The sequence below is a fragment of the Bombus vosnesenskii genome, unplaced genomic scaffold, assembly GCF_011952255.1.
Source record: "Bombus vosnesenskii isolate JDL3184/JDL3185 unplaced genomic scaffold, Bvos_JDL3184-5_v1.1 scf7180000014651, whole genome shotgun sequence".
Taxonomy (NCBI): Eukaryota; Metazoa; Arthropoda; class Insecta; order Hymenoptera; family Apidae; genus Bombus; species Bombus vosnesenskii.
The window spans coordinates 1-18,769 of NW_022883574.1; the positions used below are offsets into that span (position 1 = coordinate 1).

Consider the following 18,769-nt stretch of genomic DNA (forward strand, 5'->3'; position numbering starts at 1 on the left):
GTTATTTAATTGCTTTTCATGTTTAGTTGTAAATTTCCACAATTGGCCAAATTGCAAAATTCATGCCATTGACATTAAGGAAACAATATAGAGTGTAATAAAAGGAAAACAAGAAAATACAAATTCTGACAGTGAATTTAGTAAAAAATCAAGAAAAGTAAGACAGACGTTAGGAAACTATAGCAAAATAAAAGAAGCTCGAGAGGGCAGCGGTAACCATAACAATAAGAAAGAAACACAAGAGAAAGGTCACTAAAATAAATTACAAAGTGTAAAATAGCAGTAGAAGACAAAAAACAAATAACAAGTAGGAGCAAGGAAAATAAGTTATACAAAAAAGGAAATGAAGAAATGATTTTAAATCAAACCTTAAATCCTACAGAAAGTACATATAATGTTAAAGGGAACAAAGAATATGAAAGACAAATTAAAGAAGGTAAGAAAAATTTATCATTAATTAAGAGAGATTTTATATTATAATAGAAAGATACCAGAATATAGAAAAAGGTAGGAGAAAAGAAAAGAAAATGAGCAGATGAACAAAGCAAAATGGGCAGAAGAAAGAAGCAAACTAACAAAAAAAAGTGAGGTAATAGAAGAGTCAGACAAAATTAAAAGAAGAAAAGAGAGGAAAAACTATTATTATAAAAAGGTTGTAAATAAGAGATAAAGTAGAAGAACCCAAAATGAAATTGAACATAAATAGATTAAACTTTGTTTCAGGGCATCACTCTTTTCTGGTCATTGTTTGTATCCTCTAATGTTATTTCATGAATATGAAAATGAATATGAGAACGAAAAATAACAGTTTTGAGTTTAGTGATCAATTGTTTCACAAGTAGTGATCAATATATAAATTGATTTGGCAAAGGCAACTTTTGGTATTTTGTACGAGTGGAAAAATATATATAACCCAACTTATATTATAGCGAAAACATTCATGTTATGGACAGAAATTAATGCTTTAATGGTAATCTGACATAAAGACAAAGTCAACCATACACAGTGTAGGTATATGGTATAAGAATATGGGTTCTCCACTACTCAACAAGAATAGATAAAATACAAACACATTTCCTAAAAAGAATATTATACATACTGAAATACCATGTAATGCCAGATTATGTGATTAAAAGCAATAAGAATAGTCTTGGAACAAAAAATAATAAAATGAGGCATAAACTACATGTTAAAACTGGCAAACATGGGAGAACACATAATTAGACAGGAAAACATTGCAAAAAGTAATACACACATAATAAACTCAAATAGAGTTACGAAGCCGATGGTACAGAAATAATAATAAATTTAAACTGAACAATAATAGAAGAAATAACACAAATACTTGCTGGATAAAAGAAAGAAAGAATAGAATAATCTACTTATAGTGAAGTATATAAATATGCTAAAAATATAGAAAAAAATAATTAAAGTTTCTTGCATATGAAACTGTTATTAATAACTAAAAGGATAATCAAAGTTAGAGTAGCTGGGAGACAGGAACAATCAGTGAATGCAGAAAATAACATAAAATACAAAACAGATGAAAACAAAATGTATAATATGTGTAAGAAAAATATATTGGATAATATTAAGATTTTACAACAAAATTCATTAAAAAACAACAATAGGATGGTGATTTTTTTTCTGACAAAGAAAAATAGTTACAAGGACTGACAAATTTTATTAAAAAGCAAAAGCAGCATTAAGCTAAGATCATTTTATCATAGAAGAATAGCAATTCAGACAAATTCACAAATTATAATAATCTAAGAACAACTTAAATACTTTGTTATGTTTGTTTTGCAGTAACCAACAAATTTAAAGACTTAGCCTAAGTATAAATATGCCATAAATAATTCTATGTAGAAATAAACATAAATAATATTAAATAAATAGAACTTTTCTTATTGAAATGTGACAGTCTGTAATAAAAGATAAATTAAAAAAGAAAAAATAACTTTAACAAAAAAGAAATTTATAAAAATTTATTCTTAAAAAATTGTGGCCAATCAGATACGTGAAATAAAAGATTATTAGAAGAAACATGATTAGTCTACAAGAAGATCATACGAAAGGAGAAATGAAACATGTACCGTATTCTCTCAACATACGATTGCGAAGAAGTTTACTTACTCTATATTTCATTTCCGAACTTCTTCGTTTCCACGCAGTCATAGCAGTTCAGAACTATTTTATGAAAATCAAGAATTTCCTACATCAAATTATTTGATTTGCAAGACCTCATATATTTCTAAATTACTTACACAAAATTAGTACAGCCTATGAACAATGCAAACATTAAAAAGAAATAAGCGATACAGTAGCCCAAACAAGGACAAAGGTTGAAATAAGACAACAAAAATAGCAGTTATTATTCAAATTTGTATGAAAAATCCTTCAGAAATTAAATTCTTCTTTTAATGAAAGACGGTTATATATATGAAAATCAAAAATGCAGTAAAAATACAAAAAATATAAAAGAAGAAAACTGTATTTGTTATTACGACTTACTTTTGCATGTAGAATAATTTCCATTTCGGTTACTGCACTACCCCTGTTATTAAATAGGTTTTGGAGTTCGATATTTAATTGATTCACACATATTCAGTTTTTATATTCTGTATTTCACCACCATGTACAGCCATATGAACACACCGGATACTCTCAGATAATTAACACGTGGCAGAAACTAAAACAAAAGGGCGTCGTTAGAAGTCGTACCAACTTCGCATGTAGGAACTAGTGATCATACCAACATGACATTTATCTCAACAGATTAAACAGTACTGAACTCTATGATGATGCGCTAGCATGATATAATGTCGACGATGAGGTAGCGTTGTTTGCTGATTGGTTATACTTCAGGACTACATGTGGGACCTCTGTACGATCGCTGGTTAAATCGGTCACTTTGCGATATGCTTATGAAATCTAAACGTAATTCTTTTGTTAACATTTTCATAATTATACTTCAATTTTAGGATTAATTAAACAAATATTTAATAATTATTTTAATATCGATTACTATATATAACGATTATTATAATGCGAAATTTTATGTGTAAATAGTATGTTAAAATATGTAAATGTATATAAAATAAAATATATAAATGTGTGCATATGCAAAATATATTACATGTGTGTGTACCTACATTTAAAACACGTAACAGTTATACAATATTCTAGATTACGAATTTGGATTTATCGTTCATTATGTTCTTTCATTACAATTTAGTTGTCAGTTGCAAATCGATTCATAAGTTTCATAAGGGAAGGATCTTTTTATTGCAAATAGACTAATGGAAAGTTTTTCTCTAAAATCAATTGCAAATAATAATTTTGAATAAAAACGGAAGAAGAAATGTCTTTCCTAAAGGAAGAAAAATGAATAAGGTATGAAAATCTAATAGCTGATAAAATTTTATTCGTTATTCCTTATTGACTGTCGATATTAGACCTTGATATTTCGTGTCAGGTATCCCTATCTCTGACATTCAATAAGAAAGGAGAACGTTTGTTTAGAACCTTACGTCCTCGAGAATGTTTCTAGTCCTATAACAAACAGTTTTTCTAAACAAAATCTTATTTTTAAAATTACATATTTACATACATTATATTTAAAAGTCTCGCTCTGACAAAATAATATTATTATACAGATGTATAGCATTACAAATTAGAAACAGAAAAGACATGTACCTCTGTAGCTCATAACTTTCTTTGACGAAAATTTATTCCTATTCTAATTATAAAGTTTTTAGTAATAATAATAACAAAATAATGACTCGATGATTGAGTACATATTAACAAAAATACCCGTATCTGAAATGTTTATTATTTTGAAACTTAGTGAGGTACAATTATTTCATAAAGTTTATTATTCTCGCTTTGTTTCGTGCAAAATCAATAATTATATCTTCGTAATTTCAATTTTCACATAACGTATTCAAATTAAATAATCAATTAGATAGTCTGCCCTGAGACATAGTAGTATGTATATAATTTTTAATTAATTTTAATCTAGAGAAAGCACGCCCTGCAGAAGCGATTGGAATAATTAGTAATATTCTTAAAGTAACATGAAATTGGAAAATAAATCCTTAATTTTATGTGTCATATTCGAACATTGCATTGCTGTTATATACAACAAATTTTTACTGTATATGTCACAAAATATTTTTATTTCATTAAGCATATCGCTTCTATCTACATTTCGATGATTTTCATTTTCTAAAATAATGTCCAAATTCATACGGTGTTTAATCGGTTCTTCTGCTTTCATATTTTTTAGTATTGTTATGTTATATAGAAATCTGAATGGTACAGACTCATGCTCAATGCTCAATTTGCATGAACCTTTCTCCGATTGAAAATATTCTCTGATCAGTCATAACTAAAAAGTGCTTTTTGAAAAAGATAACTTCGGTGTTATGCGAACGTGTATCTCCGCTTCATAGGCATAACAAATTTTCGTTTTCTTAATACGACGTCTTAAAAATTTAATGAAATGTCATTATTAGAGCAGGTGAACCTGTCGAAGAGCTACTTGCTCATCGATTTCGATGCCCTTGAAATATATCGTGAGATCATGATTCTGAACAACATTTTCTTATAGATACGAATGCTCGGTCTTAGTTTTCGTTATATTCATGCAAAAGTATGTTTGGTATCATAAACATATAAATCCTTTTTTTATATTTTATATAAAATTAAGAGAATAATGTTTGACATCTTATCTATAAATAAAATAGTAGACGGTATTATTTCTTCTTCTAATGTCAACCAGCAATTTTCTCTTAATGTCCCTTTAAGATGTCTTAGAACCAACAATTTATTCTACACCGGTCAACACATATTGCTTTAATCGTGAGCTAAATCATGCTAACTCCTTTTGTTCGAAGATAGATCAACTTTGGCAAATCACAGTCTCCTTAAAACACTTGCTGGAACGTTTATTTTAATTTATTTGTATGCTTGTATCTATATTTAATATATATATTATTTCGAGCATATATATGTCGCGTTCACATTATGATTAGGGTTAGGTGAGTGTAACGAATCTTCATTTGGATTAATCATTGTTGTTATGTAATAGAGAAGATATTTACTAGTGCAAATATGATTATTACAGAATTTGACAAGTAGCCGTAGTAATTAGATACTCGAGATGCTAATGACGATGATGTGAGATCGGACGAGAACGAGTGCACTCAACGTAGTATGAGAGTTGGCTGAAGTAAGTAGTTTTGTTACTTGCTCTTAATATTCAAGAAAAAAAGAATATTAAAAAAACAGATGTATGTAAAAATGAGAATGATACAATGTATGGCAATAGTCGCGTAGTACTAAAATATTTCTTTTTTTCGATGCTTATATTATAGATTATTAAAAATAGATTATTAAGGAAAGCAAAAAAAAAATTGTAAAAATGAAAAAACCAATACCACACGGAGTTCCCAAACGGTGAACCATCCAAGTACCATTCGTGCCTAGCGTTGCTTAACTTTCGTGATCAAACGAAAACGAGTGCTTTTTTAATTTTAATTATAACGTTTATTGCCCAAAGAAATACATATTTTGTATATAAGGCCGAAAATTTTTACTATATCGAATGCTTTTTCAAGGCAGGCGGCTACTCGTTGCTTTGCATTGGGAGCCCACCAGATGTCTGACGTTAGTTTATTTATTGCGTACAGTGTGGAATGTTTGTGTCGGAAGCCGATATGATTGTGTTGGATTACGTTGTTTTTTGTGCGGAAGGAAACTAGGGGGTTGTTTATGACTATTTCGAATACTTAGCTTATGTTGGATAGGAGGGGTCGCAGGTTTGATTTTGTCTTTGTTTCCGCGTCTTCTTTTTTTATTTTGCACTTGCCTGGTCAATGCGACTCAATATATTTCACGCGCCGATAATTAAGGTTACAGTTTTGTGAGATATGACATAACAGTTGGCATTTGTGGCATTGCGTCATGTAATTTTTTCTGGTTTTTCCCCATTTTACCCTAAAGTAATTCAGACGGCTAATTTTTGGTAAGTTACTAATATTGCTATGAGAGAATACTTGGACTATGTATATTGGGAGCAGTACGTTGTTATCTATTGATTTTTTATTGAGATGCGTGAAACTTTTTTTAATTGGACGTCGGACATCTATAATGCTTGCAACTCTACGAGTATTTCTATCTCAGAGATTTATTATTTACATATGTATAGAGGAATATATATAGGTACTGAATTAAACCATAGATAAACATATGATAATGAGTGGACTTGTGGAAAAAAATTACTTCCTCTTCGATTTCGATGGGTTTTGAATATATTATCCGAATATATTATTATATTGAATATATTAGTATCCGAGATATTCGCAAATAACTGTCGATAGTACTATAGTGTAGTCAGCCTATAGTTGTGTGCTGAGGCAGCGTATGGGTCAGTATTGGTTGCCCAAGTCCACCACAAATCTATCTCTTATCTTCTGTTTATAGTATATATAAACGAGAATTGGGCTAACTCAATGTCCCGTGCATAACTGCATAGGTTGTAAGAAATGTCTATTGTAAACCAATTAAATGTAAATGTCATCAATGTATTGCGTTAGGGTTAGTCTTTTTAATAGCTTGCTTGAAATAAAAACAAGTTAATTATACAAATACTGAACGAATTGATAATTGATATTATTTTTCGAAATAGAACAATTATTATTTTATGCTAATCATTTCGCGTGTAACCTACGAGTGCACTCAAATTTTTCACTCTTAACTCCTTTCTAACCTCATCTTTTGTAATTATTGCGGCTTATTTACGGTGTATTTACATGCGTGTAGTATTCGCTGGATAAACACTTCTCAAGCTTGTCGAAGGCGCGGCCCCTTTCCCCCACAGTAGTTACATGATAATAATTTTATTTGCACTAAAGTTCGTCGATTCGCGGATAAATATATCGCAAACTAAATTGAGAATGCGATAATCACGAGACTATCAATTTATATTATTTTAAATATAATTATTTTATACGTCTTTCAAATTTATTTGTGAAATTAGAAGTATTTTGAAAAATAAAGAACAAAATAAAGGATTCTGTTACATTGAACCACTTAATTGAGCTTAATCACTAAATAAGTTCGGATTATCCTTTTCTCTTTCTTGCTTCAGTTTTTCCTCGGTCCTGTCGTTTTCGACGAACTGATCGATCGTCATAATGACATTAACAAATTAATATCTTATTCGACAATGATAACGGATTTACTTTCATTAGAAAATCGATTGACTGTGTTTACAATCAGAGCATGAGCATTTTCTTTGGCCTGATTGGTTACAAATCTACCAATGTGAAATTCACCATGAAGCATGAAGATAAATTTGCATTTAATTTCATCGTTTGAAAAAAATTGTCTTTTGAACGACGCATTTTCACCTTACGAAAAAGCTTTGTTGCTTTTGTACAAGAAGAACTGTTTTCATCGGAATGGTTATCCGAAAGAATAATTTGAAAAAACACTCTGTATAATATAAATGTGTATATCTGTACTATATGCGAATTTACCGCTAATCTACATCGACCCATTAGCACCTATTCTATGGTCATAACTGACCATATACCAGATCAGTGCTTTTCTATTCTTCGAACGAATTTCTGGTTTTTACGAACATTCATAGTAAACTTGTTTTATGTAGCGATAGTTTATTTTTTGGTAATTGTTCACTGGTAGAATGTCTACAATGAGTCAGTACATTTTCTTCCTTTTGAGTCTGATTTGCTCGATTTCTTTATTTATGTGTTGTTTCCAAACAAATTTGTCTGGATGTAGATGGTCCGGGCAAAGACCTGATTATCTAACTGTTTTGATTTGCTGTATGATGTGGTGGTTGAGAATAATAAGACATGTGGCACCTTTCCTTAATGTGAATATAGTGAGGTTGCATTTACCCGTATTTTCAGTTTATTTCTATCTATTTGGCCGCTCCTCGAGTATTTCGACGTGAGTTTGTAGCTGTAGCTACATTAGAGTAGGTTCTAATTTATTTTATATAGTGTCGTACAGTGACAACTATCTACTTGCCAAGCCGCGTTACAAGAAAAAACCTGGGAGCACAGGAAATTACTTTGAACCCCGAGACAGTTGGGCTGATATAGTCGGCTGCCCGAAAGTTCCATTATAATATTTCCGAATTAAACATGATAGAATTTGGAAATATTGCGCTATAACGGTTTGTGAACAATATAAAGGAATACCGATAATGTGTAGGTCAAGGTGGGTGTAGGTCGTAAGATAAAGGATAGTGTAGATAAATATGACAAGGTGTATTTATAAACAAGTTATTTACTATAAATTATTTAATATGTATACAGGCCAGTCGTATTATAGCGGCGATAGTTAGAGTCAAATTATTAATTTTGGTTTTTTATCGTAGTTAATATTATGTTGGTTGTGGCCATGTTGAAGGCAAATCAGGATAGTCCTGGCCGAGGTCGGTGGTCTGGCCCTATAACAAACAATATCAACAATAATATAGCAAATAAATATCATAAACATCGATATCATTTGTAAGGGAATGCACTTTGAGTATAGTGAATTTATGTTGAACAGTTTTTGGGTACTAGATTGAAATTAGATAATAATTTTGTTACTTATGTTATAGATTTACCCGTTAATTTTAAGGAGATGCAATTGTTCAGGCGCCGTTAATTCACTGGATATGTCGTCCTTGTAGAGAAATGTTAGGTTGGCATGATCGCTAGTTACTACAAGCTAAGTTGGTACGACTTCTAACGACGCTCTTTTGTCTTAGAAGTCGACCACGTGTTAATTGACCGAGTGTATTCTGTGTGTTAAGACGTGTCTTACGAGGCGATATATTATTACAAAATATATTGGAGAAAGTCGAATCTGCGTGAATCGATTAATTAATAAACCCAAACCTATATCCTTTAACAGGTTATGGGCCCAGGGCAGTAAACTGCGGTAATAAAAGGCATTACTTTTGAGTTTTTGTGTTTTCTGAGATAATCCAAGAAGAGACCACGCCATGGTCGACCAGGAGAGAATAGGTGATGTGGACAGCGATATGAAGCCGGCCCTAAGAAAGGGGAATTACGAATATTGGAAGACAATGACGGAAGCCTCGTTAATTTTCCTGGGTTGCTGGAAAGCAATAGAGCCAGGATTTACGGCAGCAGAAAGGTTGAACCCAGAGTGCATGAGGATGGACAACATGGCACGTGCGTACCTTCCCGGCATATTCGCCCCGAATATCTTGGGGAAATTAGGACTTTGAAAACAGCAAGGGATTCCTGGAAGGTGCTAGAGGACGTCCACCGGAGGTCTACGTCGATGGACACTGTTTTATGCATACGGGAACTGGGAACTATAGAGAAGACCCCCAACATGGATATCTCCACATACTGCGGGAGGATATACGACCTATGCGACAAGCTCTCCAACGTAGGATTAAAAATTGAAGACCATATGATGGCATGTTTCGTTTTGGCCGGCCTCGTGGCGGATCCAAATTGTGCAATGTATATTAGAACAATAAGAATCGATAAGAGTCTAACCATGAGGATCGTGAAGTCCGATCTTCTACTTGAAGAAAAACAGATCGAAGCGGCCATGGATTCATCCGAGAAGAACAACGCAATGGCGACCTGGAAACAATGGAGGCCCAAGCCTCAACAAAGCAAAGATGGCGCGAAACCAATGCACAAAGACCAAAAGGATAAGAAGTGCTACAAATGTGGAAAATGAGGCCATATGTCGTACCACTGCCAAGAGGAAAAGGGAGATAAGGAGGACCAAAACCAAGGAGACAAAAGGGAGAGAGAATCAGAAGACAAACCGAAGTCCAAGGGACTTATCTCCACGCTAACTCTATCATCTATCAGCCACATGGAAAGGGACAGGATCAGCTACCTTGACTCGGGGGCCTCAAATCACATGACTTCGGACAGGTATCGGTTCGTGGATTTCGTGCCTGCAACTGGACAGATCAGGATTGGTAAGGTGTACCTGGAAGTCAAGGGAAAAGGAACGATCGTCGTGAAGATGACTAAGGCCTGTGGCGGGTGGAACCTGTACTTGTCGAACGTCCTGTGGGTACCTGAATTAAATGTGAATCTAATCTCAATCAGACAATTGGCAGTATGTACGAGGGATGAGGCCATCGGTACACATGATGATGGGGATGTAATATTCAATTCAAAGGCAGGAGACAATGTGTATTACCTAGAGACAATACCATCTGAAAGGCATGTAGCAAACGTTTCCGTGGAGAATGATCAGGAAAGACCTGGGAAAGATGACGACGACATTGAGGTCATTGAAGCCAAGGCATACAAAAGTATCGTATCATGGCATGAGAGATTAGGTCATCTACATGGGAATGCGATGAGGAAAATCCCTGTAAGTAGTGTGAAAGAGGACTCGAGGAAACATGAGGAACCATGCAGAGTCTGCGTGAAAGGAAAGATGACCAAAGTACCATTTCCGAGGACAGCTCACCACATGTGTCAACGCCCTTTAGAGATTGTTCACAGCGATATTAGTGGCAGAACTCAATGCAAGTGGCTGGGCGGAGGTAATTATTTTGAGACCCTTATTGATGACTTTTCTCGTTTCATGCACGTCAGAATCATCAGTAGGAAGAATGAAGTACTCAAATGTTTCAACGAGTACCAGGTGGAAGTGGAGGCTTTGCACCAATCCAAAATAAGTGCCCTCCAAACTGATAACGGGGTTGAGTACACGGGGGAAAACTTTGAGAAATATCTGAAGGAGAAAGGCATCTTACACAGAAAGACCGTTCCTAGAAACCCTGAACAAAATGGAGTTTCCGAACGAGCAAATAGGTCGAAATGTCTAGATGTTTACTCATCCAATCAGGACTCCCTGACTATCTGTGCGGGGAGGCGGTGAACACGGCATGTCACATAAGGAACCTATTTCCATTCACTGCTATCGGAGACAAGATCCCACTGGAATTATGGAAGGGTAAGGGATGTGACCTCCAAGGGGAGATTAACAGACTGAGTGTGCTTGGATGCAGAGTCTGGTATCTGAAGAGTCCAAGCGGAGGAAAATTCGAGAGCAGGGTGGATGAGGGAATATTTGTAGGATATGACAAACAGATCAAAGGTTATAGAGTTTACCTGCCGAAGATCAAGAAGGTGATAATATCCTGTCATGTCAGGTTCGTGGAGAACACGTTCCCCTACAAGAACGCTAAAGCGGAGATGAGCAATATAAAAAGTAGGTCCTCAGAATGGATATGGGATGTAGAAGCCTTTGAACTTGGAAGGGGAGTTGGCCAGACTGACGTCGAAACACAGAGTGATGGCGAAAACGACGAAGGGGAGACTGACTACTTTATGGATAATTTAACGAGTGAGAATAATCCAGTGGAGGCTGTGAGTGTACCGATTGTGCCCAGGAGGCCGGCAAGACGGCCTCCGAAACCGAAAACATGTGATAATTGTGCTCATACTGCGACCGTTTGTAAAACTCAAAACGTGTGTGTACCTGTGAATGTGTACGAAGCCCTGAGGGGGCCAGATGCTCAAAAGCGGTCTGAGGCAATAAGGAAAGAATTAGACAATCTAAAAAGAAAAGATGTGTGGGACATTGTGCAAAGACACTTAAATAAAAACGTTATAGACTGTAAGTGGGTGCTTGTGATAAAGAGAGACCCTGATAGGTATAAGGCTAGACTGGTAGCTCGGGGATTCTGGCAGAGATCTGGAGTAGATTACTCAGAAACCTTCAGTCCAATAGTGAAACGCAGAACTCTAAGAATTCTGCTTGCTCTATCTGCGGAGAATGGGTGGGTTTATGAGCACATCGATGTGGAATGTGCGTATCTCAACAGTTCTCTGGATGAGGATATATACATGGAGCAACCAGAATTTCCCAAGCCAGGGAAGGACAGAACTCAATTTGTGTGTAAACTTAAAAAGAGCCTGTATGGACTGAAACAAGCTGGGAGAATGTGGTTTAGGCACATCAATAGTATTTTAAAGGGTATGAGTCTGAACCCATGTGTGAGCGATCCATGTGTGTATGTGAATGCGTCCAAAGATTTGATTGTAGCTGTGTATGTGGATGACATTCTTGTGTTTGGGACGAAGGAGTGGATTGAAATATTCAAAGCTAGGATTAAGGACAAATTAGACGTAAGAATGCTAGGTGTAGACACTCAATTTCTATCCATCCGCCTGAGCATGCCAAACAGCACCACTGTGATATTTGATCAATCCATACAGATAGGTCAAATGCTGGATCTGTTTGACATTACTCGTGAGGTTGGGGTGGTGGGAGTGTCGACACCGCTAGCTAGAGAATGCGAGGCTGGTTTTGATATTGAACGTGATGAGCCTCTCGACAGCAAATTATATGAACAAGCTGTGGGGCACATAATGTATGTAGCTACTGTAAGTCGTCCTGATGTTGCGTGTGCAATAGGGAAACTAAGCCAAAGATGCGCGAATCCGACTGTATCCGATTGGAAAGCAGCGAAGCGGGTATTCAGATATTTACTAAAGACCAAAGACTTGAAGTTAGTATACCAAAGGACCGGGCAACCTCTGAAGGTGTTTCGCGACTCGGATTTTGCGGGTTGCACGGTAGACAGGAAATCCAGGAGCGGGTATGTGTTCATACTCGCTGGTGGTGCGATATCCTGGCTATCCAAAAAACAACCGATTATAGCTCAATCGACGTGCGAAGCGGAGTTCGTGACGATGCAGGAAGCAGCAAGGGAAACAGTGTGGATTTCCTTACTGTTAAGGGAGTTGGGCCAATTGTCATATTGCCCTCGCCCTTGCAAGATCTTCTGTGATAATATCGGAGCTATTTCATGGTCAAAGGATGAAGTAGCTGCCGAAAGTTCTAAGCACGTCCAAGTGCGTTACATTTATATTAGATTATACGTATTATATATAGGGGATATTAGATTATACGTATATACCTAGTCCTGAGAATGACGCTGACATCCTTACCAAAGGCTTAAATAGGGTTAAGACTCAGTATTTCACCAAAGCTATGGAGCTTGTAGGAACTACGATCAAAGGGGAGTGTTGAAAAATGTTAGGTTGGCATGATCGCTAGTTACTACAAGCTAAGTTGGTACGACTTCTAACGACGCTCTTTTGTCTTAGAAGTCGACCACGTGTTAATTGACCGAGTGTATTCTGTGTGTTAAGACGTGTTGTACGAGGCGATCAAATATATTGGAGAAAATCGAATCTGCGTGAATCGATTAATTAATAAACCCAAACCTATATCCTTTAACAGCCCTAAACCAGGATATTTAAATTTTATATTATTGTATTAAATAATATTGTATTGATAGGAAGTATTTTATCGCTACAATTATGAGTTTTGATTAAATATAGCATAGTGTCGCGTCACTACGAGAAAGGAGGTCAGTCGTAAAAAGTGGCAGTAATTGTATAATAACAAAGAACAAGCCAAATATACCGGAATAACTCATCGGCTAGCGGTTGTGTCTATCAAAAACAAAAGAAATTTGAAAGATCTTAGTTTATAGGACTTGTTGACAATCAATGTCACGCGGTCGATACAATGTTTAAGTGGGCTGTGTTTAGACACACAGCATAATTTATAAAATAAACAATTCTTATATTTGATTTAAGAAATGATAGATGGTTTGCGAGCAGTATTTATTAGACAGTGGCTGAAATTCAGTTTATAATTTGAATTTAATAATTAAATATCTAACGAATGAGTGTTTAGTCTATAAAGCACGAATGGAACAGATAATAACAATCTACAGAGCGTTCGTGCTTGGCGGTTGTATTATTTTGTTTTGTTTACCTAGTGGATGGGTATTCTGTTGCGACGGCTTTAAATTTGTAGATGTAAATAATGGGATTGTTTGATATTATTATAAGGAGTGGGCGATCACGGCATGCACCCTGAGAGTTGTATAGCACTGGTAGAGTTATTCGAGTGGAGATAGTCGCTAACTATTGATAAACTGCGTAAAATGCACTTGCACTTGCACATAAATTCAATCGAGGTTGTTAGAATCACGTGGCAGGCTAAAGTATATGTCGGAGATGAAAGGTCATCGGAGCCTTCCCCTTGGTATTTCGGAAAAATTCCTTAACACCGTAATCTAGAATCTACCATAGCTGTAATTAAACAATTGTAGTCACCCAGTCCGATTGTAATTGTTCGAGATTTGTGATGATGAGCTTGGGCTCAAGGCGACAATTAGTCGCCGAACGTAGCCGCGGTCAAGGGATGAACGCTTTGTCTAACAAAGGTACGGAGTAATTCTATAGCTCTCCTTAAAAGAAATATTTGTAGCGGCACGCGACAGTAAACATTCCAACGGTTTCTGTCCCGTGGCTCGCCACACGCAGATCCTATTCTCCGGGCAGGATGTTTACCAGATGCCGACGCGTCTCCGCAGTACGTGATCGGCTAGCCCGAGGACCGTTATAAACACTAATATCTAGTTACCTAAAATCCTTCAACAGATAAACAGTCTTTGTCCCAGTTACAGGAAGACAGGAGAGACCTATTTTTCCACGAACGACGTCACGGATGTCGCGAGTATGTGATCATTGTGAGCTGTGTCAACTCTGTAACATTTTTGTGTGTGTCAATAAAAATAACTTCAGTGTAAAAAAATGAATAGCTTCAGTGAGGAATCCTTACCTGTCCCAAGCCTCCGCCAAGAGGACGACTCGGGCCCAGATTCGGACTTTGACTCGACATATATGTAATTGTACAGCATAAGAACATTTATATAAATAATATAATTGTACAATAAATGTACGCAAACATTGACATTATTTATTGTTAGGGAAAAATCGACATAAATTTCCTCTATATTGTCTATTGCAATGATCAAGTTTATTTCGTTGATTGGTGGTTCATCGGCTTATTCTGTTTTTGCCGAGCACACGCGTTTTTGTGGCTTGACGGTGAACTCGACCTAGGCAGTTTTTGCATAAAAGAATGTATGTGTGTGTTTGCAGAGAATGCCTACATCAAGACAAGAGGGCTTAGTCAGCGAGTTCAAGCGGACGTCTCTCTTTACCTGGCAGTTAAATAATATTTCAATCTCCCGTAATCTTTCAATCTCCCGTAATCTTTCAATCTCCCGTAATCTTTTAATCTCCCGTAATCTTTCAATCTCCCCCTATCATACCTACATATACTATGAACAAAATACTGTATCCGGTAGCAACCTACGCATAGGTTGCACGGACGCACAACTATAGGCAGAATTCATTCAAGCGATACCGGCAGTTTTTCGCGAATATCTCGGAAATTAAGCAAGTTCAGTCCTTGTATGGATAGGAAAAGATTTTTCAAAATATAGATTTGCACGACATACGCAAAAAACATCAAAATCGAAGTTTAGTCAGTCTTACTACAGTTTCAGTAAATAGTGAATATAGACTAATATCTACGTAACATAGTGTAATTAATATCGCAATCTCGTTATACAAACTTGAACGAACGTATAAAGTGTCAATTTTGAACGATCCTTTAGTTTTACGATTTATTCCTTTTTTCGCTAGCCGAACCGTGGACGTCAACCGACATGCCGGTGGAAGTGTCACACGCTCAAGAAAGGCCACCCGCTCAGAAACAGTAATAAAGTAGACGAAACATCCTACATGCCATAGCTATCGAAATAATAACAAAACAGCCCCTCCAAAGGGACTAAAACCTCCATATAAAAACCGTCCTAAATTAGCGCTCAACACATTATTCTGTTGTAACACTTTGAACCGACACTCTGTTGGATTTATACAATAAAATTTCCATCAACTTATACGAAGTCACCTGGTCATGCGATAGCGGTGAGAATAGACAGTAACCGAACGCCCACCCGTGAGATATATGAATCATAGTGAGGAGGCAAAGATCCCAGTTCTTTAGTAAGTAAGTCAGTCTGTATTTTGCTACTGAAGTGTAACTTCGCCTTTTGAATAAAGTATTGTTCATTCGCCTATCTTTTTTTATATATATCGAAGATGAAAGGAAAGCCGAAGCCTTTTCTTGGAAATTTTGGGAACATCCTCTACTCTAGCCTAGATTTTATCCTAGCTGTAATTGTTCAAGATTTGTGATAGCGAGATTGGGTTCGAGGTGACAATTGGTCGCCGAACGTAGCCACGGTCACGGGATGGACGTTTTGCCTAACGGAGGTCTGGAGTGGTTGTATGGGTTTTCCGAGAAATGTGGTAGTGGCGGCATGCGGCCTCGGGAGCGGGCCTAGCCACGTGTGATGTTGCCCCAGAGGTGCCGATACAATGGGACATACATTGTATTAATAATCAAACTCGAGGTAGAAACTGCCTAGCAACGGTGTTTGGAACTTTCTCGATGCTTCCAAACGAGTATAGAAAGCAAATGCAATCGTACAGCGAGAAAAATCTCCACGAGGCTGGCATTCGTGCGATTGTCTTGGAGAGTAACACATCGAGCATTTTCAACAATCGTATTTTTGCGTCTAAGATTAGTCTACGTTTAGTAAAGAGTTATTCCGTTGACCGTGGATTCGTTTAAACACAAAAACGTTGTTAATAGCATTCATTAAACTTATTATTCGTAAATCATACTATTCATTAAACTTACTATTCGTTAAATAAGTTTAATGAATAGTGCTAGTCTAATGAATAAGTCTAATGAATAGTTCAATGAATGCGCTATTAATAAAGGAACTTGTTTGGATTCAGAAGATGGATACACCTATTGGCAGCCACATCCACTATTCCTATGTAAGTTCGAGCAATATGACGTCTTGTACGAAGGAATCGCCACAAAAATTCAAGAAATAAAAACCAATAGCAACCCGACGCTACCGGGTTTTGCCTTTACGACTCAAGAAATAACCTTTGTGCTAACCAAAACTGGAGAACAGCCTTTGTGCGGATACACCCTGTTATCCACAGAACACCCCAAGCTCTTTTTCCTAAAAACGACTAAAGGAAATACATTTATACCCAAACGTAAAACAGCAGTCAAAAATTTGGATATATTCACATACGTTAACTCAAAATTCATTTACGTAGAAAAACTGTCAGAAGACAAATAACGGTACTCTATCAGGATATATTGACACTAAGATGCATCTCGGAAAAGAAAATAATAGAGAATGCATTCAGTCTAGCAACTATATTACCTGATGAATTTGCGTATGCAATAACCAAAACTCCAGGACACATGGCTTTGGTCGCAGGAGAAGCAGTACACATAGTTAAATGCATTCCAGTTCAAGTGAAAGTAGGCAATGCCCTGGCCGCGCTGAGTGCACTCGTTCCCGTTAGATCACGAAAGTTAAGCAGCGCCGGGCACGGATAGTACTTGGATGGGTGATCGCCTGGGATTCCGTGTGGCGTTGGCAGAGCGCGCTGGGCCCGCCGCGCCCCCCATGCGGTGGTTGATACGGATGCCAGCGCGAAGGTTCGTTTCTCAGAGGAGATTCCTGATCAAGTGTTGGAGGCTTTCCTACGCCACCATTCCTCAGATCAAGGGGGGGTACTTGTCCTGAAGTACTCTCATGGTGTTTAGATAGGTTTCGTGAAATGTATCCTGATGCTCCGTGTGTAGATTTTGACTTTACTTGGTAACAGTGCCTTATTTATTCATGTGTGCATATATGCCTAAATGTGTTCCCAGCGGGTGTTATTTTATTGGAGTGATTTTGTCTATATTCTTATATTTTATTTAATAAGATATGTTTTGTTTGTTGTTTTTCTCCCTTGCATTGACACGCGGTGAGTAGCGTCGGCTTCCGGATGACGGGTTGTGCATCTTGATTGTTGATTTGGTATATTATCATTACGTAGATTTTGATTACTATTTCCATGTGATTGTTTCCTCCGGTGTTTGATTTGATTTACTGTTATGAACATAGGTTTTGGTCATTTCGATATTAACGTTTAATGATGCATACGGAGGTATCTTCGTCAGAGGTTCCCATGCGGACTGTTCCAGTGCATATCTTGTTTTGTTTTCTTTTATTTAGTTTATCCTTTTTCGTTCATTTTTTATTCACTGCAAGTAGTATTCCAGCGCAAGAAGAAGAGGGGTTGTAACCAGCCACGAGAAACAAACCATGGATTAAAATCTTATAATAAATTATTAAACCCTTAACTACTCATGGTGAACGGATTAAGAAGAAATAATAAATGACAATTAATACAATACACAGTAGCAAAAATGTTAAAATCTGTTAACGAACAGTCACGAGAAAGGAAACTGGATCGTAATCAGCTATCAACCCGTCCATGATTGACGAATTAGAAGGAATATATGAAACACTGAAAGATAAAGGCAATACCCCGAAAGGAAAATCCCATTGTGACGCACTGACAAAATGAATCAACAAAAACTTCATAATAAAGCGAGACATGTTAATAATAAAATATTTTTGTTCTGTTACACAGAATGGGCGTTGAATTTAACAATCAGAAGAACCAATTGTTATACCTTCCGGATGGAATCTTACCTACGGACTACCCGGATGCTTACGAGGAATTGTTATTCAGTTGTTGCGTCCATCTAATCCGCTCTGCTTACTAGTTCCAATATGTTTTTATTTGTCAAGACTGATTGGATCCGGAGGATCAAGAATTACACGAAGATACGCCAACACACTTGCTGTGTGGAGTACCGGAGCGAACTACAGCAAAGCATTGCCGAATGTGCGATATAGATATGTCACAGATACAACCCGCGACATCCAGTACTGAGTGTATAAACGCTTACATGGATCTTACCG

At 36.4% G+C, this 18,769-nt stretch overlaps 1 pseudogene; it reads left to right on the top strand.

The window, feature by feature from the left end:
• The first annotated feature begins 17,271 nt into the window (after nt 1–17,271).
• LOC117240477 lies at nt 17,272–17,389 on the top strand (annotated as a pseudogene).
• The last annotated feature ends 1,380 nt before the right edge of the window (nt 17,390–18,769 follow it).